At 38.4% G+C, this 23373-nt stretch overlaps 1 long non-coding RNA gene across 2 annotated transcripts; it reads right to left on the reverse strand.

Annotated features, from left to right (window-relative positions):
• Positions 1–669: 669 nt before the first annotated feature.
• LOC125377227 lies at positions 670–6215 on the reverse strand. Of its 2 annotated transcripts, XR_007219459.1 has the most exons (3): positions 5904–6215; positions 4899–4965; positions 670–1157 (listed from the first exon to the last, which is right to left on the reverse strand). It is a non-coding gene; the product is annotated as an uncharacterized LOC125377227 (long non-coding RNA). The 2 variants fall into 2 exon arrangements; XR_007219458.1 differs by lacking the exons at positions 4899–4965; positions 5904–6215 and adding an exon at positions 3546–3982.
• Between the last annotated feature and the right edge of the window lie 17158 nt (positions 6216–23373).

Below are 23373 nucleotides of genomic sequence, written 5' to 3' on the forward strand. Positions count from 1 at the left end.
ACCCTAACCCTAGCACCTTATCATTCATGTTTCTGTTGAGATACGAGAACATCAGCGTCTATATCAGGAATAACCCAGTTTAACATCACTGTCGGACATATATTGAGTAGAAACCCTAACCCTAGCACCTTATCATTCATGTTTCTGTTGAGATACGAGAACATCAGCGTCTGTATCAGGAATAACCCAGTTTAACATCACCGTAGGACATATATTGGGCAGAAACCTTAACCCTAGAACCATGTGATTCATGTTTCTGTTGATATTTGGCGACATTAGCGTCTGATTCAAGAATAACGCAGCTTTATGTCACTGTCGGACATATATTGGGTAGTAACCATTACCAAAGCCCCTCACGATTCATGTTTCTGTTGAGATAATATGGTGACATCATTATTTTGGTACTGTCTAACTTACCATCTGTTTGGATGTAAAATCATAATCTGTAGCATGGATTGCCAGGATTGTAATGTAAGCTGTATCAAGGCCGCTGGTAAATGTATTGTGGACAAGGCAAATCAGGGGCTGACAAGATCAGCAAAACCCATGACATTGGGCACATTAACACAATCAGCCATTTGACATCATGTCGTTCGGTGATGAATACATGAACACATTCATGCCTATTGTTTATCCTTGTCATAATCAATCAACTACAAACAAAATTCATCATTTTGCTAGTTCTTTATTGTTGAGGAAACAATAAACATAAATGTAACACATGAAAAGAGTTTTGCCTCAAAATGCTTAAAACAGTGTAAGTGAAGAAATTCCATGCACAGTATATTTGTAAGATGCTAAATTCACCATATATCATAATTGATATTATGAATGAAAAAAACACACCTCACATTATGAAACAATATATAATATGAATCATATGTTTAGATGTACAGTACTGTCCATGAGTATAGGGAGAAACACTGTCCCTCCACACAGTAGCGAACTGATGCTACTCCCTGCTGATCTTTTCACTACTCAGGATGTCAATGCTGACTTCAACACAGAACTCTTCTTCTCAACACTCCTTCTTTCCAGAAACGTACAGGGCATAGTTGCTCTCCCTTCTCAAAGCACACTGTATTGGGAGCTGTATATGTAGTTTAGCGTTGGTGTAAACTGATACCATCAAGTTTCATTACAGCATGGTAGTTGCCCTGAAAAGGTTGAAAATATTCACATAAGTGATGTCATCACCATTGATTGAACATTTTTCATGGAAAAATAACTTATGATTTAACTTCAATATAAATAAATCCGCGTAGTACACCTTATTTTTACATTTATACCCACATTAATTTAAAATTATATTGGAGTCAATTCTTTTAAATAAATATGTCAATATTAACAACTTCATAGACTCCTTCTTTAATTACTTACATAAAAAAACAGGAAGACAACAATAGAAAATCAATGACATTGTTAAACCCATATATAATGAAAAACAAGCCCCTCCCATTCTATTATCAGCCAATCAGGAAACAGTTGACTGTTTGTGGGTATAGCATACATTTATTTTAGGTTCATGGCAACATCAAGTTATGTTCCATTAAAAATGCCTGTAAAGATAGTATAGTTTAATATCATGTTGTCTCACTTAAATTCAAAACTTAATGGGAAGTTATAATTTGCAGTTATCTCAACTGGCAAGGAATTTTTCTCTAGCCAGTTAAATGTGTCCAGGATACAAAATTAAGATGGTGTTATTACCACAAATATTTTCTTGAACAAAAATGAAAATATCTGATGATAATTTGTGTACTTTTTGTAATTCACATCCAGAAACTGATATGCATTTATTTTTTGGTAAAAGATTTCTGGCTTCTGAACACAGACTCATAATTTGTATCTGGATATTCGTGTGAAGGAAAATGTGATAACAGATGATAATTTGATCTGATTTTGTTATTTTCAAAGTATGTAAGTGTAAGGTTCTTAAAATACAACCAAATTTCTAACATTTTGTGAGGGAGATGACTGATACAGTTAGACATGAATTTCGAAAAAATATGTACTTCAACAAAAACCTGCAAAACAAATTTTATACACAGTATACTGACTCCGAGTGGACCATTCCTTCTTTTAGCCCTTACTACCGAGAGCAAGACAGGGTAACAACAAGTACCATCTTTTAACGTCTTTTGGAATGATGCTTCAAGGGATCGAATTTCTGACCATCCGCTCTCCGAGCAGACACTCTACCAGTACACCATAGAGGCAGTCAATCAGACTTGGAATTTGATGAATTTCAATGAGTTAAAGTAACTAAGTTGACAATCCATCAGTTTATTGTTATTTTCTGAGAACTAACAATCAACAGTACTTTTCTTATGTTCACCATTTTGTTACTTTTGTTCATTAGTGTAGAAAATTCTGGACGGGAAGCATTTTATCTGGACAGGAATATTTGCAAAGTTGCCCTTCCGGGAATTTTATACGCTGCTGTTACATAACGACAGGCTTAACATCAAATCACAATTCTGACATCATTGCTGGGATGATTCATGCCAAGTTTCAGCTTCATAGGCCTTGTAGCTCTAGAGGAGATGTTGAAAGTGTAATCGTTAACGACATATATACTAGCAGAAAAAGGTAACTTTTCTTAATAAAAAGTCCAACAAATTTCAATCTCATTAAAATCAGATCTTAGTTCTGGCTACCGCTAAAAAATGATCTGAGGACATCCCATTATGGGTCACGTCAGCATGACCTTTCATCCAACCAATGAGAGCATCACTTAACAGATCCTGAAAGTGACAGTCAAAATGTGTTTTCTAATCATGCATCCTCGAAATATTTAACAGAGGGTATTCCGAATGACAGTTACGGGTTTTATGATTATATCCATACAATTTAGGCCATCTATAAGTCATTCCAGAATGTTGTTTTGGTCAGTTTTAAATTTATTTAATCGAGAATACGTCAAAATATGTTTCAAGGCGTAGTTGCCAGTTTGAAACTAGTGCAGTAAAGCTCGAGATAGCTACCTTCTGATTGGCAAATGTCAATTTCAGTCATTGCATTGGTCGGTCAATGATCACGAAAGGTCGTTCCAACGTGACCCGTAATGGGATGTCCTCAGATCTTTGGTTAGCGGTAGCGAAAACTAAGATCAGATTTTAATGAGATTGAACAAAACTAAGTTTAATCTGAAATTAAATAATGCATCTTTCAATATGCATATTGATGAAGACATCTCCTCAGTTTTAAGGTCGTGATTCACAATTTGCATGCAAACGTTTATAGACTGTGCATAATTTGTGTGTTTGCATGTTTGTTCGGAGCAAGGTATTTACACAAGTTTTCATAATGTAAACAGCACACAATGATTGTTTAGCTTTCTGGGTCTAATAAAATCTTTTTTCTTTTTGTTCAACTGTAATTATTAATGCTGTCACAGCTTGATGACATGTCGGAAACACAAAATGCGCAAAACGAAGTTGCCAAACATTTTTAATGTTCATCGAATCACAAATATCATCTGCCACATTAATAATCGGAAAATTCTTGGGTTAAGACGAATTAGTGGCAGAACTGTACGTTACCGGTTGAGAGAGCACAACATCCGGTCCCAACATTCAGCAATATGCCTAATTTTGCTTACACAGGACTATCAGTCACACTTGGTGTAGACAGCATCTGAGGTTCAGAAGAAAAACAGGGACAGTACACTGTTCACAAATGAGTGAGGGTTTCATCTGAACAGCTCTGATGGTCGTGCAAAGGTCTACATGCATACTGGAGAATGTTTTAGCAACTCTTGCATTACTTATCATCATCAGTTTTGGGGTGGAAGTGTGATGGTATGGGGTGGCATCACAACTCATGGGAAAACACAACTCATCATTGTTATGAGGACATCGTTTGAGATCATGTTCTTGCCTTTGTGCACATGCATGGACATAATGTCATGTTGCAGCAGGATAGTGCCCGCCTACAAGTTGCACCCCTCTTTGGGGGCGTGTCTCTCCGTCTCCAATTACCAGGAATGGATTTTGTCAATGAATTTGTTATGATAAAACATTGATGAGACAAAAGACCAAATATTATGTTGTAATTTACAATAACATAACATTTACACTACTTAATACACAGCAGTTACTTTTTTCCATTAGCCATGACATAAGCTTATTTGAACCTTCGCTTTGTGTAAGCTACAAGTGATCATCATCATTTCTACAAAGTTAAGTTTAAGCTTCCTGGAGTGTGTAGTTTCTCTTTTTTTATTTTCATTCTTAATTGTTTTTCAAGAAGCAATTTCAGCCCCTCCATTTCTCCAATTTGAATCCCCACCATTGGAGAATTGATTCCAACCAAATATGGTTGATATCTATCTCTTAGTTCAAGAGAGGAATATGGCCAAATTACTCCTATTTGGCCCTGACCCTTGGGGGGTCAGCCCTCTCCATTTGTACAATTTTTAATCCCCAGCATTGGAGAATGCTTCCAACCAAATATGGTTGATATCTATCTCTTAGTTCCAATAAAGAAGTCGTTTAAAGCAACATAACCAAATTACCCCCATTTGGCCCCGCCACCCAGCCCTTTGGGGGGTCAGCCCCACCATTTGTACAATTTTGAATCCTCACCACCTAGGGATGCTCCCAGTCAAATTTCGTTAATTGTCAATTTGTGGTCAAAAGAAGAATTTTTTTGAAAAAATCGTTGACATACGGACGACGGATCCCACGGTATGGCATAAGCTCACCTTGGTGAGCTAATAGTTGTGTCAGGATGACAAACACCAGACAAGCAGGCCATGTTGTTTGTATTCAAAAAGTATTTTGTTTTATTTTGTATATTTGTCTTATCTGGAAAAATAGTCTATGCTATATTACAACCAGTTTGTTTAACAACATGCAGACATGAATCCTACGTTTCGAGGCGATCAATGTTACCTTTGTTGGGTGCAACTGGACCAAACAAGCTATTTTCACCAGGCTTCTTGTAACTGGACAGTGAAACCTGTGAACATTGTATACGAAGAATGAAAATCTTCATAAGAATAAACACAACACATGACACCACAGAACTGAATGAACAAATTGTAAAATAAAACACTGGGACAACCACATAACTTAATCCGAGTCCCATTGTGGTGCTACACATGCCAGGTGTCATTAAGTTTTAGTTTCCTTGGTTTCTGAGAAGAAAGTTCTTAAAGTTGAACAAATCAGAATTGGAAGCTACAAAAATACCTTTGCAAATGAAGGTTAAAAAAGTGTGATAAACATCCATCAACCTCTTCATGACAACATTGCTAAGGTTATCTAGGATAAACAAAAATATGCCTCACTACGAACCGTTTGAATGGGCCTGAAACTGATCAGAATTTATTTTTAGGGAATTAAATACTGGTAAAGGTCATCATAAATAGATTAACAAGATTATGCAGAAATAAGTAACAAATGTTCAGATACACCAAATGATATGAATATTTAATAATGATTGACAAATGAGGAAAAACGAGTGAATTGTTTATGACCACTTAAATTAATGGTGCTTGGTCCAGGCAGGCAAGAGGTTGATAGCACTAACAACTATCCATGTAATTGGGGTGTAATGTCACCAAATCAGCCAGGTCACACAAAACTGACATTCCATATAGTTGCCCTTTGGGAATGTTAAGAATCAAATTCTGTGACTACGTTTTTGAGACTGAATTACTTGGATCATGTCCGTGACAATCCAAACAGTGTTAGTATACCTGTAATCTAGATACAAGGGTGCATGCAAAGGGTATGACCATGGCATGATAATCTGAATCTGAAATCTGGAAAGAACAGTAGATCTATTTTATACCATTGTTGGAGTGCATAATAACATACATATATAACCAATCATAGCTTCACTTCCAAAAAGATTCATAGGAAATATTGCAGGTACAAGGTTATTACACTTACTGGTACATTCCATTATTAGGACACAAAAAGGTGAAAGATGATGGCATGACCAAATGGAACATATGATCACTGAAACATAGCACATTGGAGATTGAAATATAGTATCAGAGCCTGTTAAATGAATAACACCATGATACATGAGTACCTGGACAAAATAACATTCAATATGGCTGCAATGTTGTCACCAAAAAAAATCACAGACACAGTTTACCAGATTCAACCTAATTGAGGCCAGATGTGCCCATTGTATTGGTGCCATTAAACTGACTCATGTAACAGAGCTCCAGATAACTTTTTGAGCAATTCAATTTTTACTTTAGGGTTTCTATTTTAATTGGGTTATTACATTTTTCATTGGGTAACCAATATTTTTTCACTCATCTATTCATCACTCTCTTGGGTCTTTCCCAAAATTAGTGAACATTTTAAGATTTCAAAAAAATGAAATAATGTTCTAAATACATAGGTTTGACTCAGAAAGTAAATTAGCTTGTAATTGTGTTTCAGAAATTAGCTCCTTTGTATGCATGCTGAAAAAGCTTCATTGGGCATTTACGCGAGCTGTTTTAATAATTTGAGTTTTTCATTTAATGCATGCGTTTCTGTACACAATTTTATGGAAAGTAATTGGGTTTTAAATAATTTTGGGGGGTATTTTACACAAATACGCTGCTTATCTGTAGCTCTGATGTAATAATTTTTCCCTTCATTACCTTTTGGCTGTCCCCTCACATGACTGACAGAAATACTGTTCGAACAAACTACCCTGGGTATAGGTGTTAAAATGGCTCTGTAGCTTCCCTGTACTTTTTCACGGAATATATTATTACAACAAAAAGGCAATACAAGGTTATGATAAATTAGCAAAAGAAACAAAACTATTTATCTACAGAACAGACTTTCTCACAGCATCTTGACCAATTAAAAGGATGACAGTATATGCAAGAAGACAAATTCACCATTATCCCCTAAATATTAAATACTTGCTATGGAAACTAAATATCCCAAATTATCAAAAGGCACCAGTTCAACACTAGACCTATCTATGTGCCATGCTTGTTAAGGAAATATTGTAAGTTTTTTTTAATCTGCCCAGAAAGGAGCACTACCCTCATTTTCAGTATGAGTCAAAGTCTCAATTTTTAAAAAATCCTAAACTACCAAAAGGCACCAGTTCAACACTAGACCTATCTATGTTCCATGCTTGTTAAGGAAATATTGTAAAAAAAATTTAATCTGCATAGAAAGGAGAATTTTCAGTATGAGTCAAAGTTGTGGCATCTCAAAATATTAATTTTTAAAAAATCCTAAACTATCAAAAGGCACCAGTTCACCACTAGACCGATCTGTGTGTCAAGTTTGGTGAAGAAATATTGTAGATTTTTAAGGTATGTTCCAAGAACGATCACTACCCTCCTATTTCAGTCAAAGTTGTTGCCATGGAAACTAAAGATAAAACTAAGATACATTTTACAAAAATCCAAAACTATCAACAGGCACCAGGTCACCACTAGGCCTATCCATGTACCATGATTGGTGAAGAAAATGGTAAACGTTTTTTCAAAATCTTACACAGAAGTATGAATGCAAGGACTGACCATGTCCATTTTAATACCCCCGCAAAACATGTTGTGGGGGATAATAATTGGTAATGAAACGAGTCAAAGAACACATTCATCATGACTGCTGCAGCAGCCCATGAAGACAAAATGTTGCAGTTCAAAATATAAGAAAAACTTGCAAAATATGACCCTGTTATTGGGTTTACCAAATAATTACTGTATATCAAATTTCATAATGTAAATGCAGAAGTGGCTTTCTAAAGGGTGAAAAGTATATGTTCAATATGGTTGCCATGTCTTGACAGCTTGAAGTTGTATTGGCATCATGTTAGTGGGATCAAATACACAAAATCTCAGCTTATTGAAAATATGATTTTCAGAGAAGATATCGAAAACACAAACAAACTTCATAAGGTATGTGAAAGTTTAAGGCCATAGAAGGCACAGGTAATACAGTCATCTAAGAAGCCACCTCAATTTGCTGGGCAGAGTTGCATCCCTGTCTGTCTCACAGTCCTTGAACCATATTATTTTCCCTTCCGCCCAGCCCATCTCACTGGGTCTACTTTTAAACTAAAATGAATACAAAATGTTTCTATCAATATTTTACATTTTCAGAGACTAAGCTGCATCTCTTTCATATGCCAGAAATCTATGACAATGGGTTCAAATCCCATAATTACCATGATTGTTTTCCTTGGTTTGTCAGCACCATTTCCACGCTGGTGGGTCTCATCAAGTGGTAAATATCTAAGATGTTCCTCCCAGATCAAGCAAAAAATACACCAATGTAATCCCCATAACACATATCAAATGATATGGCTGTGTAATATGCAAAAGTGATATTTTGTAAATGGCCTCATGTTTTAGAATATCATTGCTGAGATTTCAGTTTCATAGGCCTTGTAGATTCAGAGGAGGTTTTGAAAGTGTACAAGTTAGTTATGGACAGATGACAGATAATGCACCATGACATAAGCTCATTTGACTTCAAATTGGATATTCCTGTATTCATGATAGCCTGTAGTTTGATTACAGTATACCAACTTACACCTCATCACTTAATAAATGGCCTAAGGTCTGAGGGAAAGTAATACTTTCACAATTGCCATAATCAGGTCAGTAAGTTTGCATAGTGAATGGTTGAGTTGGCTTAATGCAACTGAGAACAGTGTTTCAGTAATATCACAGTGTGTCAGCTGATGATCCAGTGAGGAAAGACTGATATAATGAGGTACCGATAATACTACAAATGTGGTATTTCATATCATGACATCCATGATTTAATTTGATGTATGATGATTCCTCTATTGTTATCCCTGACTTTATCATGGGTGTTTCAATATCCCGTGTTATCCAAACACTAATTATATAGACAACAAGAATCGCTTCTGACTTGACACTTTACTCTCGGAGGCCATGATCTTAAAAAGCCCGGATGTACAGGGATCAGTTATTGTACTGGATTGTGATATGATAGGGAGCAGTCATTACCAGATATTGCAACATCCCTTCTTCTTTAAGAGTCCACGAGTCCATTGGAAACTTTGGCACACACTCCTTATTAATATCAAAATTATACTGGCATGGAAGTCAGTTTACATTATTTTGAATTAACGTTTAGGGTAGCTTTCATATTAATAAAGCTATTAAATTATGAAGGCCTTATAACTGTAAGTGAATCAAATTAGTGTCCATGACCTTACTGGTCTGTAAACATTCACTCACATTAACAGAATAGAATGACTGTTAAATGAGGCTTCAACATATAATTGTTGAACTTGAGCACAACTGTACTCTACACAGTAAAGTCTCTGAGATGTTTGGGCAACTTCACTGAACGGCCACTTCTGGTGGTAGTAGGTGGTGTAGTCTGTGCTTGCTTCATGATAGTCGTCGGTCTGTCAGTCTTCATCGGTGTCACAGGTGGAGTCACAGGAGAAGTCTTCTCATTACTCCTGCTACTGGTAGGACTGTTAGATGGCATAAGCTTTTCTCTTGACATTAATGGCTTTCTGAATCTCTGTTCACTTTCAGCTTTGACAGGTGGTTGATTCAAAGAATGTTGTTCAGCTGTTTTCCTCAAATGTACACGGTTACGTCGGAGTATTCCTGTAGGTGTGTCTACCTCATAGCTTCTCTCGTCAAGTCTCTTTAGCACTGTTCCCTTTTTCCATACTTTGTCATTCATAGTGAATGGCTTCATCCTAACAGTATCACCTTCTTCTAGTGGCGTTAAATCTTTTGCAGATTTGTCAAAGGCTGACTTCTGTTTCTGCTGTTTCAGACAAAGTCTTTCTCTTTCACCATTCACTGTTCTCGGCTTCAGCAGAGTTTCACTTGTTGGAAGGAGAGTCTTTGATCGTCTGTTCATAAGTCGTTGCACAGGACTAGAGCCGAGTCCCTGAGTTGGTGTATTTCGGTAGTCCAATATTGCCATATACTGGTCGTTTCCACTGTCTTTTGCTTTCCGTAGTAGTTTCTTCGCGGTCTTTACCGCAGACTCTGCCTTTCCATTGGCTTGACTGTTGTGAGGACTTGAGGTTAAGTGCTCTATGTCCCAATCAATGACAAATTTGTTAAACTCCTCTGAGTAGAACTGAGGTCCGTTATCACTAACCAGCTGGTCCGGAATCCCATATCTGGCAAAGTGTGCCTTTAGCTTCTTGATAACTGTAGTAGACTTGGTGTCTGACAGGCAGTCCACTTCCCAGAAGTTACTGTAGTAATCCACGGTTATCAGATAGTCCTTATCATTAAGTGTGAACAAATCTGATGCCACTTTTTGCCATGGTCGTTCTGGTACTTCAGTGGTCTGTAGTGTCTCCTTCTGCTGGTCTGCCTGGTATTTGCAGCACAACTTGCAAGTACTGATGTACTGTTTAATGTCATCAGACATGTGAGGCCAATACAAACTCTCTCTTGCACGCCGTAAACAACCTTCGATCCCTAGGTGAGAAGTATGGATCCTGGTTTTCATTGTTGTTCTCAGGTTGTGAGGTATGACCAGCCTTTCTCCTCTGAATATGAGACCATTTTGTACTGTGATCTCGTCTCTACAGTTGAAGTATGGGTACAACTCCATCGGTAAAGCGTCTCTTTCCTCTGGCCACCCACTTAACACGATTTGTTTGAGTTTCTGCAGAGTTTCATCCTTTTCAGTCTCTTCTCTGATCTGCTTGATCCTGTCATCTGTTATCGGCAAAAACTTTGCCATGTTCACCTGACTGAAAGGCTCTACAATCTTTGGCTCTGTGCTTGGCAAATATGCTCTTGACAATGTGTCTGCCAAAACAACATCTGCACCTTTCTTGTACTTGATAGTGGCGTCATACTGTTGCATAGCCAGAATCATAGACTGTAGTCGTCTAGGAGCACAGTTTAAGGGTTTGCTGGTTATTGCTTCTAGTGGTTTATGATCATTTTCCACTGTAACTTTCCGACCAAATGTGTATGTGTGGAACTTTTGAAGTCCGAAAACAACAGACAGCATTTCCTTTTCAATCTGTGCATATCTGGACTCAGCCGGTGTTAGGGCACGGCTAGCGTATGCAATTGGCTTGTCTTGTTGTAACAGCACAGCACCTAGTCCAGTGGAACTTGCATCACACTGCAGTGTCACTTCTTCAGCTTCATTGTAGTATGCCAATACTGGAGCTTCCGTAACCAGTTTTTTCACTTCAGTGAAGGCTTTCTCGTGTGCCTCCATCCATGTCCAGTCCACGTCAGTATGTGTTAATTGTCGAAGTGGTTGCATTACCCCTGACAGACGAGGTAAATATCTTGCAAGGTAGTTGACGAACCCTGAGAAGCGTTGAATGTCCTCAACATTCTGTGGTGCTGGCATTTCCAACACAGCCTTTATTTTCTGTGGGTCACACTTAAGTCCCTGATCAGTGATGATGTGACCAAGAAAGGTAACCTCTTTTCTGCACAACTTAAGTTTCTCCTTCTTCAACTTGATACCAAGTTTCTGACAACGCTGCATAAGGCCTTCCAGATTCCTGTCATGGTCAACCTGCGCTGTCATCTTGTCATACCCTGAACCATAGATCAGGATGTCATCCACTATACATTTGACACCTGGTAGTCCTTCCAAAGCTTGGATTAAGCGTTTCTGGAAGATTTCAGGGGATACACTAAGCCCGAATGGTAGTCTAGTCCATCTGTACCGACCAAACGGAGTTCCAAAAGTACACAGCAAACTGGATTCGAGATCAAGTTCAAGATGCCAAAATCCAGCAGACAAGTCACATGTACTGAAGACCTTCGCATTTGTCAGATCGGGCAACACTTCCTCGATCGTAGGCAGCTGATAATGCTCACGACGAAGTGCCTCATTTAAGCGCTTGGGGTCAATACATATTCTAATTCCCCCTGATTTCTTGGGTGCTATCACTAACGAGCTAACCCAATCTGTTGGTTCATCCACAGGTACCAAGACACCAAGTTTCATAAGACGATTAAGTTCTTGTCTCAATTCCTCTCTCTGTGAGATAGGCACTCTGTTCTGATGTGAGACGCTTGGGGTTATTTCCGGATTCACCTGCAGGTGTACTTTGCCAGGCAAGGTCCCAAGTTCCCCTTCAAAATTTTCAGAGTAAGTCTTAATGATAGCCTCAGAATTCCTCTCTTTGACTAATGTTGGTCCTGGCTGTGAAACTGAACAAACAGAAACAAAGTTGTCCACATTCACTGTTAGCAGTCCCATCTGCTGCACTGCTTTGGAACCCAACAAAGGTACAAGATGATTTGTGTCATCGGACACAATCACAAATTCTACACTGTAAGCCTTCTTGTTTTTGGGGTTTTGAATCAGCAGTCTTGTTACACCATCAGGGTGTACCAGTGAACCATTCCACATACGAAGCATTTTCGAAGTGGGTGTGACATCAGTATCAGCATTAAGTAATCTCCGTGGTAAAATGTTTACTGATGCTCCACAATCCAACTGGAATTTTACATTGGTCTCATGCTCCACAATCATCTGAGCGAAAATATCTGAGCCTGCTTTCTTTCCAACCTGGTTGCAAACTTCAACATCTGGATCCAATGACACACTGCTGATCACCTCAAGACAATCATCTTCCTCTGCTCCACTGTCTTCATCATCTGAGACAGAGTGAATCTTGCTAGCTTTGTTACCATGTCGACAACATTGCTGATAATGATTCTTTCCCTTACACAGGGTACATGTCTTTCCCCAGGCTGGACATTTGCGTCTGTCCATAATGTGTTTGTATCCACAAAACTTGCATAGTTGTAAAGATCCTGCCTTCTGTGACATGCTTGGCCCTTGTACAGGTTGAGATTTACCAGTCCTCTCTCTGTATCTATGAGACTTGTTTCCTGCTGAATGTCTGCTGACACGGTGTACATCTTCAGAATTCATGGCTTTAATTCTTACATTGGTTGCTTCAGCACTTCTGCATATTGCAATGCAAGATTTCAGTGACAGCTTAGTTTCCTGTAAAAGCCTTTTCCTGGTGTTAGGGTCTCTGATCCCTGTCACTATTTTGTCCCTTAATAGTGATTCACGTAGACATTCACAAAAGTTACAGCTCTTTGAGAGTGTGCGAATAGCTGTGAGGTATTCCTCAAAACTTTCTCCATCTGCCTGTACACGATTGTTCAAAATGTATCGTTCATACGTCTCATTAGTTTCTCCAATTGTGTATGAATCAAACTTGGCCATAATAGTAGTCACATCCCTGTGCTCTTCCGGCAAGAATTCCATTGCATTGTAGACTTTCAGTGCATCAGTTCCGATAGAATGCAATAAAGCAGCAGCTTGGTAATTCATCGGGTAATCATCTAGTTGTGAAACAATCACAAAGTTCTGCCACGCCTGTTTCCACATTCTCCAATTATCTGCCAAATCACCCGACATTTTCAGCGGCAATGGAGGTGTCAAATTCGGCAATGGCATTCTCCTGCCGTGCGGTATCTGCAAGCCCACGTGGTCGTCATGTCCGCCCGGTTCACGTTCTTCCTGACCATCCATAATGTTCATCAGTTAGGAAATCGAATGTGAAATCCGTGTGAAATGTTCATTCATTCACCAAAATGCATAATTAATCCAGAATCATCAAAATCCTGTAGTCGCAAACCACGTGCGATACTGCAGAGGTCCGACATTACTCACTCGCTTGGTGAACTGTCTCATCCGTGTAGGCACCCAGCACTACTGACAGCGTCAATTCTAGCGTTAAACATCAACATCAAGTTAATTCCGCACCGTTGCCACCATGTTTCAATATCCCGTGTTATCCAAACACTAATTATATAGACAACAAGAATCGCTTCTGACTTGACACTTTACTCTCGGAGGCCATGATCTTAAAAAGCCCGGATGTACAGGGATCAGTTATTGTACTGGATTGTGATATGATAGGGAGCAGTCATTACCAGATATTGCAACAATGGGGGTGCATAAAGATAAATGTTCACAGCACCTGTGCTTAGCTTGTGCTAAATCTATACAACAGTAAATTAGCCTTAGTATAATAATATAAATTAATGTAATTCCCAACATGTATAGGGGTAGAATACAACATACCTGATTTCCTACAAAGGTTGCACCTCAAATTTCCTGAATGTGGCAGGACACAGCCCACTTGGATACCCTGGGAATAAAAAAATGTGTAAATTGGTACTGATATCTTGACATATTGGTTGCAAAGGGAGGTAATCAATGATACATGTATAGTTTACTATAAATTTGCCGAATGCACAATAATCTTTATGAACCTTTATTAATCTCATATGTCTACATATTCCCTCAGTGTTCATCATAACAACAACAACAACAACAAACAAAAAAGAGGGCACGTTGACTAGTGAATTAGAGCGTGGGCCTTATCTCACAATGGAGCGAACGCCAGAAAAGGACCTCACTTTGAACCCAGAACACAGACCTTTCAGCAAAACAAGTTAATTAACACTAATAATCTAGATGAGATTTGATGCTTCCCCGATGATATATCTATGTTAGTCCTACACTCATTCTGGGCCTACAGACATAGAATACAAACATGCGTCATGTGCAGGGTCAGCAGGCACGTTGACGTTCTCCATCTCAGTATCTGAAAATAAAAAGTACCACAGTGAATGGTTGTAGACTGTAAATTATGTTTGCACAAAGACTAGATAACATTATGACCAACGAACAAGTAAGAACAGATAAACAAAAAGCAAGATCTAACCGATAAATGTTTGATCGAAAACCGATCGCTTTGCCAGCCAAGGGGGATAACTCCTTCTGACCACGTCGGGACGATTTTTCCAAAGACAAATTTTAACCTTGTTTGCCAATATATTTTGTAACGATCAGTTCTTATAAATATGTGTAGTTCTATCAAACAAATACACATACAATGGCATGTATGAATGAAAACCGTAACGATCTTCTATTAAGACCGGATTACTATATAGCCTGCAACCTCGGGGTATCGCGGTACTTGTCATGTACGCTAAACGGGACAAAATGCACTCACTAACCTTTATGATTATTCGTGATCTGTATATCAGATATCATTCATGCTATCTAACAATGCATATTTTACTGATAAAAGTTCATTATTTACATTAGTAGCTCCGAGTAAAAGCCGGGCCTCGCGCTCTGTTTGACAAGGGAGAGAACTCCATCGTATCGCGGTACAGAGAAAAGTTGTGTATGGAGGTCCGAATTGGACAAAAAGAGGACATAATTCTACCAACCACTTGGTATGATCATGCCAGACATCAGTGATTTGTCCAGACAAGTGCAAAGACAGCACAAGTAAAATTCTAAATGTGTTATCAGCAATAGGTATTCAATGCATTTTTACCGAAAAGTAAGAGAAAAATATTTTTATAAGTCAACAACAAAATATCAGAAATTATATTTTAAGATTGTCTAAAAAAAAATGGATGACAATAATTTGTCACAAAATGGAATTTTTTTAAAAGTCAACAATAAATATATTAAAAGCACTCCTAGTATGCCCAAAGTATGTATTTATCTTTTGATTACTAGTGAAGAACGTATTTCTAAGTTTGGCATTATGGCCCTTATGATCTCCCAATAGATTCTGGGCACTGAGCGGGAAAAAATGTGCGGACTACGTAACTTCCGTTACCTCATTAGTCGACATGAATATGCAGATGATCTAGTTCAGGTCGATAGAGAAAGTTTACTTGGATAACTGCGGGTTATATCGTTGGCCATTGATAGATGGGGGTAAGGCAATATTACAACAGATGCCAGAAATATGTATCAACGGATTAATAACTCCTTACTTACAGCAGACGGAACATTCCGAGGAAATTGAAATTGTTTACAAAGTGTGCACTTCCTGGTTACTGATTTGCATTAATAGACAACCGCTAAGAGGCGTGTCCCGCGTGAACTATCGGAAATCACAAATGCCGCGATACGATGAATGCCGCGGTACCATGGGGTCCGAGTATATCTATAGATCTATCTATTGGTTGTTAAAATTGTAATTAGGTGATGTATAAAATACATATACCGTATGAAGATACTAAATCTAAGTCTAGCCTGTCTAGACCGGAGATAAAAAACAACAACAAAATGATGACAGACATCCTACCATCTGCTGAATGCTGTGTTGGACACTGTATGTTCCAATATGGCGTGAAATGCGCCCCTGTGAACATACATCCTAATATGGTTATGCTATTTAATTGTTACTGTTAGCTAGTAGTAGCAGTAAATGTTAGTCTCCAGAGACGTAGAGACCGTCTTTGTACCTACTAGTAGCAGGTCATAGTTGCTAACAACTCTGTGCTAGTAGTAGGTAATATTTCCTGGATCGGGTGATTATTCTCACTTCAAGAATACTGCTTGGATATCCTATCACTTTTCATGCGAATGGATAACAACCATTGTGACAGTTTACAAATGTTAACTGTGAAATAAGCCCCGTATGCAAATTCCGTTAAGATTTGTTGATCATGGCATTAAGAAAATAAAGCCTCAAAACCCTTTCAATATCCAATAGAAATCTCCGTATAAAGTAACACCAAAAATTCTGAGACGTCATATTGTCCCTGACCACATCAGAGGCAAATAAATCAATTGCTTCTATAACAACTTTAAAGTAATAGTTTTTCTTTAAGTAAAACGTTTAACAAAACAATAAGCAATGTGCCTTTCTTCTGCTGACGCCATAACAGGCAGCACAATCATGAGTGACGTCACTTCAGACTGATTACAACTGCATTTCATTATTTTCCATTGACGCAGATTGTTTCTTGGAAATGTCCTCAATTTCAAACTGCTGAAAATATTTCTTCACATTTGTTTTGACGTCCTGTCATAGGTAAACAGATAATAACAGTTACATCCTGAAATATGGTCTCCGAGTTACAAATAACGATTCATCCAACTTTAATATAAGTTTCAGTCTTCCAAGAGATAATTTCATCAGGCTGTGTTTATAGTCTTCCTTGTGACGGGTGCCACCGGTGGGGCAGGATACGCTCACTTTTTCACGAACACCTGGTATCATAACTACTGATAGTGATTCATAAACACATACTTATGATATGGTCGAGAATCGCACAACCGACTCAGCTTTTGGTTGATAAAATTATGTTTCATGGATATTGAAAGGGTTTTGTCGCTTCTATTTACGAGTAATGATAAATTGAATTATCACACTAAAACCAATCTCATTGTTAACAACCCTCGTGTTGGTTAAAGGTTAAAGTCAATAATTTAAGTTGTGCTCACTCGTTTGTCGGGTCCAAACTCATTTACAGGCCGCCATCATACAGCTGGAAGTTTACAGAGTGAGGTGTTAAACAACAGCGGAATCTAGGATTCCATCCCCGGACAGTGGATCCTGAAACGTCTGAGAGTCATCAGCTAATCAACTAATCACATCAGCTAATCACATCAGCTAATCACACCAGCTAATCACATGTTGTGATACACACGTATGTTATACAGACTGAGCTCTGAGTGACTCAAGCTGCAGACTTTTAGCAATTATTATTAGCACGGGTATGGTGCTTCCCTAAATAGCATAGATATTGTATAAGTGCTCGTTGTAAATCATAAACTGACGGCCAAAAGAAACGTTACCAACATTAACTGATTTGCCACTTTGAAACAAAGATGCCAACCTGTTCAAAAACAGTAAAGAACACATCTCACGAATACAGCCTTCATGTTCTCTGTCGTTCTTTGCACGTGGTTTGCGGGTTTTGGGAGATATTGGTGTTTTTCAGCAATTTTTAAAACATTCTTTCCCAAATTATCGTGCAATTTCCGGGTATAAATTACGCACGGATCTGTTCCTCATTGGTTGCGATTATTAACACCAACGAACATGCCAAGACTGACGACCGCTGTCCAAAGGGAGAGAGCCATAGGGATTGCCTAAAAGTCGGGCCGGGCCGGGCCAAGACGGGCCAAAGTGTTACTGGGTAATTACTTCATTATCGGCGATCATACCTACATATAATTGATGAAACATACACACATGACATTAATGAACAATTACCAAACAAAACAGTGCACCATAAATAAGTAATTCGGAGTATCAAATACTTCTACCTATCGTGATACAAATTTCCATCTGTCGGCATAGCGTGTATATTTATAGGACCGTACTATATATAAGTAAATACTACTTTATAATGTCACAGATCGTCGTATTTAAAACAGACACGTTGGTTAAAGTAGACCTCTTCTCCCTATACTCTCAACAGTCACACAAGTGTTCGGTCCGACATGGCCCGGGCTGTCAAAATCAACTTTAAACTCACAGATGGATCATCAAATGGATTCACATCTATAGATTAGTATTATATCTACCTATATACCACTTTATAATGTCACGGTACATCATATTTAAAGAAAACAAGGGGCTCAAAGTTAAGCATTTTTACTGTATTTTCTTAAGAAAATCAAATTTTCTTAAGAGAAATAGTCTCTCAGATCGCTGTACTGAAAGAAACCAAGGGGCTCAAAGTGAAGCCCTTTTCCCTCTACATTCTCAACATAGTCTCTATCAGAAGTGTTTTGCTTGTGTTGGGTCCGACTTGGCCCGGGCTGTCAAAATCAACTTTAAACACACAGATGTATCTTCAAATGTGTTTACATCTATAGATTAGTGTTATTGCTACCTATATACCACTTTATAATATCACGGTACATCGTATTTAAAGAAAACAAGGGGCTCAAAGTGAAGCATTTTTACTGTATTTTCTTAAGAAAATCCAAGTCAGAAGTGTTCGGTCCGACTTGGCCCGGGCTGTCAACATCAACTTAAACCTCACAGATGTATCATCAAATGGATCCACATCTTTCGATTAGTATTATATCTACCTAAATATCACTTTATAGTGTCTCAGATCGCTGTACTGAAAGAAAACAAGGGGCTCAAAGTGAAGCCCTTTTCCCTCTACATTCTCAACATAGTTTCTATCAGAAGTGTTTGGCTTGTGTTGGGTCCGACTTGGATATAATACTAGTCTTTAAAGTGTGTTTATTCATGTATGGGAGGCCATAGGCCCATGTACATTTCAGTTATATATAGTAATATACAATTATACAATTGAGACAATTTACATTTCAAACAATCTTAAGGGTATAATATTAGGACTTGGTACGTAATAATAGGGCTTCCTTCACATACTTAGCTACATTTCTGAGTATACAGTTATTTTTGCTATTTAAGAGATTACTAAAAGTCTTAATACATGGATTGTTATAGAATCTTACAGGAATATACTTTTGTCTTATTGTTGCGTAAAACGGGCAGACAAACACAAAATGGACTTCGTCCTCAATACAACCATTGTTACATAGCCTACAAAAGCGTTGTGAAGAATCAATATCCTCTCTTCTGCCCAGATTACTCCGTATAGGCAATTCACTTAATCGCAACAGGCACATCATACGTCTATGGTCTCTATTTCTGAAAGCTGTAACATAATATACATATCCAATAATATCTTGACGTGTGAATAATTCCTTAATTTACGAGACTCATAAATTTTCATCTGTATACTCTGTTTGTTGCAATCCAACAAACGTTGTCTAAATAGCTGCAAGAAACACTTAACGTCACCAATATTCTGTTCGTACCACACATTACCAAATCCATATATGTCGAGTAAATATTTAACATGAGTTGCCCAAGTAATTCTACCACATTCATCCAGCTTCTTCATTAACAAATAACACTGTCGGGGATATCTTTCCTCATTCATTCTAATCATTTACACCAGTAATTAACACACTTCATATGATAATCCACATGCAAACCATTTCTTCCACATTCAGCTAATATTGCCGTACTTGATACATATTTACCAACTCCTAAAACAAATTTACAAAACTTAGTATGAAAAGTTTCGACAATTTGACTACCTTTGCAGCCCCAGATCTCTGCACCATAAAGAAGAATGGGCTTTATCTTAATATCAAACAATTTAAATAAAATGTTAACTGGCATATTTACAAAGTGAAATTGCAATTGTTTAATGGCAAACAAAGCCTTATTGGCTTTTATCTTGAGAGTATCAATGCATTTAGTCCAAGACAATCTATTTGAAAACAGAACACCCAGATAACTATAGTAAGTACTTACATTTATACGTTTATCATTCAAAAACCATCGTTCATCATACCTTAAAGTACCACCTCTTCTGAAAACCAAAATTTTGGTTTTAGACATGTTAATTTCAAGTCCCCACTTTTTACAAAAATTGGATAAAATATCAATTTTTCTTTGCAGACCTATTACTGTGTCATCACAAATACACAAATCATCTGCATATAGTAAAATTAATATGTCCATAAACTCCTCTCCAATAAAAATCCCTCGCATATCACTACTTTCTATCATTGACTGTAATTCATGGATAAACATTGTGAACAGAAAAGGACTCAACACGCAGCCCTGTCTTACACCACTCAGTGATTCGAAATAATCTAAAAGAGAGTTATTTGATGTCCTGACAGCACACTTGATCTTAGAGTATAGATCCTTCAAAACCACCAATAAACGACCATGTATTCCATTTTTCATTAATGAATACCACAAGAGATTTCGGTTAATCGAATCGAATGCTTTACGGAAATCAACAAACAAACAATAAAATCTACCCCGACGTTTAGAGAGATATTTTTGTGCTAAACATTGTAATGTAAATATATTATCAATTGTACTGTATCCGCTTCGGAATCCTGCCTGAGATTCACGGATTGTATCATAAACGTCGGCAAAGGTCTTGAGTCTATTATTTAATACTGTTGTCATCAACTTTCCAAATACATCCATCAGCGTTATTCCTCTATAATTATTGACATCATTTATATTATCTTTCTTATCCAGGGGAACTACTATACCCTTTGCCCACTCGTAAGGGGATACACCACTTTGCATAATCCTATTAAAAACTATAGTTAAGTATGATATGATTGAAGTACTACAACATTTCACCATTTCCGGTAGAATTCCATCCGGTCCAGCCGATTTACCCAGTTTCAAGTTATGTATAGCTGATGATACTTCTTCTTCAGTTATATCAGCATTAAGGAGATTATTCATAACATCATCATTACAGTAATTGCACTCATTTATATCATGATTGTTCATAAAAGTTTCTGCCTCATCTAGATTGTCCTCATCCACAAGTATATCAGTTAAATTAAACACATGCTGGAAATATTCGGTCCACTGCATATTGGTAATACCTGGGTTCCCTGTCACAGAAGGTGAAGAAATAATATTGTTGATGCGTCTCCAGAAGGATTTACCACTTTTACTATTATTGACCAGATCATTTATACAATGTTCATCATGCTTCAATCTCTTCTGTCTACACATTTCTCTATATTTATTCTTAATTACAACATATTCCTTCAAAAGTTCCTTAGTTCCTGAGATTCTGAATAGATCAAGTTTATTAAACTTTTGTCTTTTTAATTTCATACACTCATCATCGTACCAATTCTTACTATCCTTAGTCCGGCAAACAGTACTATACTTCTTTTTTAAAAGACCACAAGACTCAGCACAAATATGAAATACATCAACCAAAGTTTCTACCGCAGACTCGATATTAAGTGGAACCTGGTCTCTGTCACTATCTAATACATAAGGTGATAACATATCAGCGACAGACTGCCGAAAAGTTTCAATAACAGCGTCCTTCCAAACATATCTTAGTATATCTGACGATGTATTATTTTCCTCGTTTTCTGCCCCGTACTCCGTTGTACTGTCAGTATGTACTTGCAATGACATAACGATTGGAAAATGATCAGACTCACACCGTGTACGTACAGTAAAGTCGATATCTCTGGTAAATAAGTCACTTGAACATAAACAGTAATCAACCAAGCTTGCTCCGTCTCCTTTAAAACAAGTAAAGCTACCCTCTGTATCACCCGCACATCTCCCATTCAACATGTGAATGTTATGAGTTGAACATAAATCTAGGAGTTCCTTTCCATATTCATTGCATACATCATCACGGCTTCGTCTGGGAGTGTCAAAGGAATCAGACACATAGTCCATGTCCTCAAAGCTCGGTATGTAGTCTTTAGATATAAAGAATGTTAGGAACTTTAGAAGTGCTTGGACAGTTATTAACACGTGTCGTGTCAGTCCTTTGACATTCGCGAATATCCACTTCCAGGAAACATCCTGTGTTGGTTTTACACGAATTAGTAAAGGTTAATTACCTTATCACGTTAATTAATGAAAGAAGAGTAGTCAAAACACTGTCGTTTCCTGCCCAGGACATCACACCCCTACACGCCAAGGTCGGTGAGAAGCATTCTAATCAAAGAATACACACAGTCAAGACACTGACTTTTCTACGAGACTCACGTTATGTAGTCATAATCATCAGTTTATTACATTGTTCAAGATGCATTTTTATTCAAACTCAATTAAACGAGCAAAACTATACGTTTGTGGACATTGAGATCTGCCTAGATATGCGCGTTTCGTTTTATTATTCTGCAATCCATTTTTAGTATTACCCGCTGGCCCGGCCCGGCCCGACTTTTCTTGGCCCGACTTTTAGGCAATCCCAGAGCCATAGGTATGCTGCAGATGGGAGCGACAAAGAGTGAGTGAATGAGTGAGTTGGGTTTAACGCCGCTTTTAACAGTATTCCAGTCATATCGCGGCGTGTCAGCTTAATGTGGGAGGAAAGCCCGAAGTGATGCAGGTCTCAGACGTTTACCACTTCGGTGAAACCCACGAGCACGGGTATGGTGCTGACAAACCTAGAAACATAATCGGGGCGAACCGGGATTCGAACCCACAATCATAGGTTTCTGGCGTGCCCAAGGGACGCAACTCTGCACAGCGAATCGCGGCGCCTTAGACGACTGGGCCACCCGTGCCCCCGGAGCGACACAGAGAGCGGTTGCCATTAACATGAACTGCTCCAAGATGACCATTACCAGACTGGTCGCACGTCTCCGACAGACTGGCAGAACCGCAGACAGACCACTGAGTGGCAGACCAAAGGTCACGACCCCGCAGGATGACCGCTATTTACGGGTACTTCATCTGAGTAACAGATTTCCTACTGTGACGTCATCAGCTGCCAACCCGTCACCATCGACGTGCTAGATTGACGTGGTGCAGGCAAACTCAGCGATGGCAACAAAGGGATTGGCGGCGAGTGCTGTTTAGTGACGAGAGCAGGTTCCACCTCTTCAAACCTGATGGGCGGACGCGAGTATATCGACGACGTGGTGAACGTACGGCTCCTTGTTGTGTCCAGGTGGGGGAACCTGGAACCTTACGGGGGCGGAAGTGTGATGGTCTGGGGCGGCATTTGCGAGGACGGAACATGTCAGCATCGAAGGCTATCTGACAGCACAACGCTACATTGACAATATCTTACGGCCAGTGGGTCTTCCT

Source organism: Haliotis rufescens, unplaced genomic scaffold, assembly GCF_023055435.1.
Source record: "Haliotis rufescens isolate VD_foot unplaced genomic scaffold, xgHalRufe1.0.p SCAF_80, whole genome shotgun sequence".
Classification (NCBI taxonomy): domain Eukaryota; kingdom Metazoa; phylum Mollusca; class Gastropoda; order Lepetellida; family Haliotidae; genus Haliotis; species Haliotis rufescens.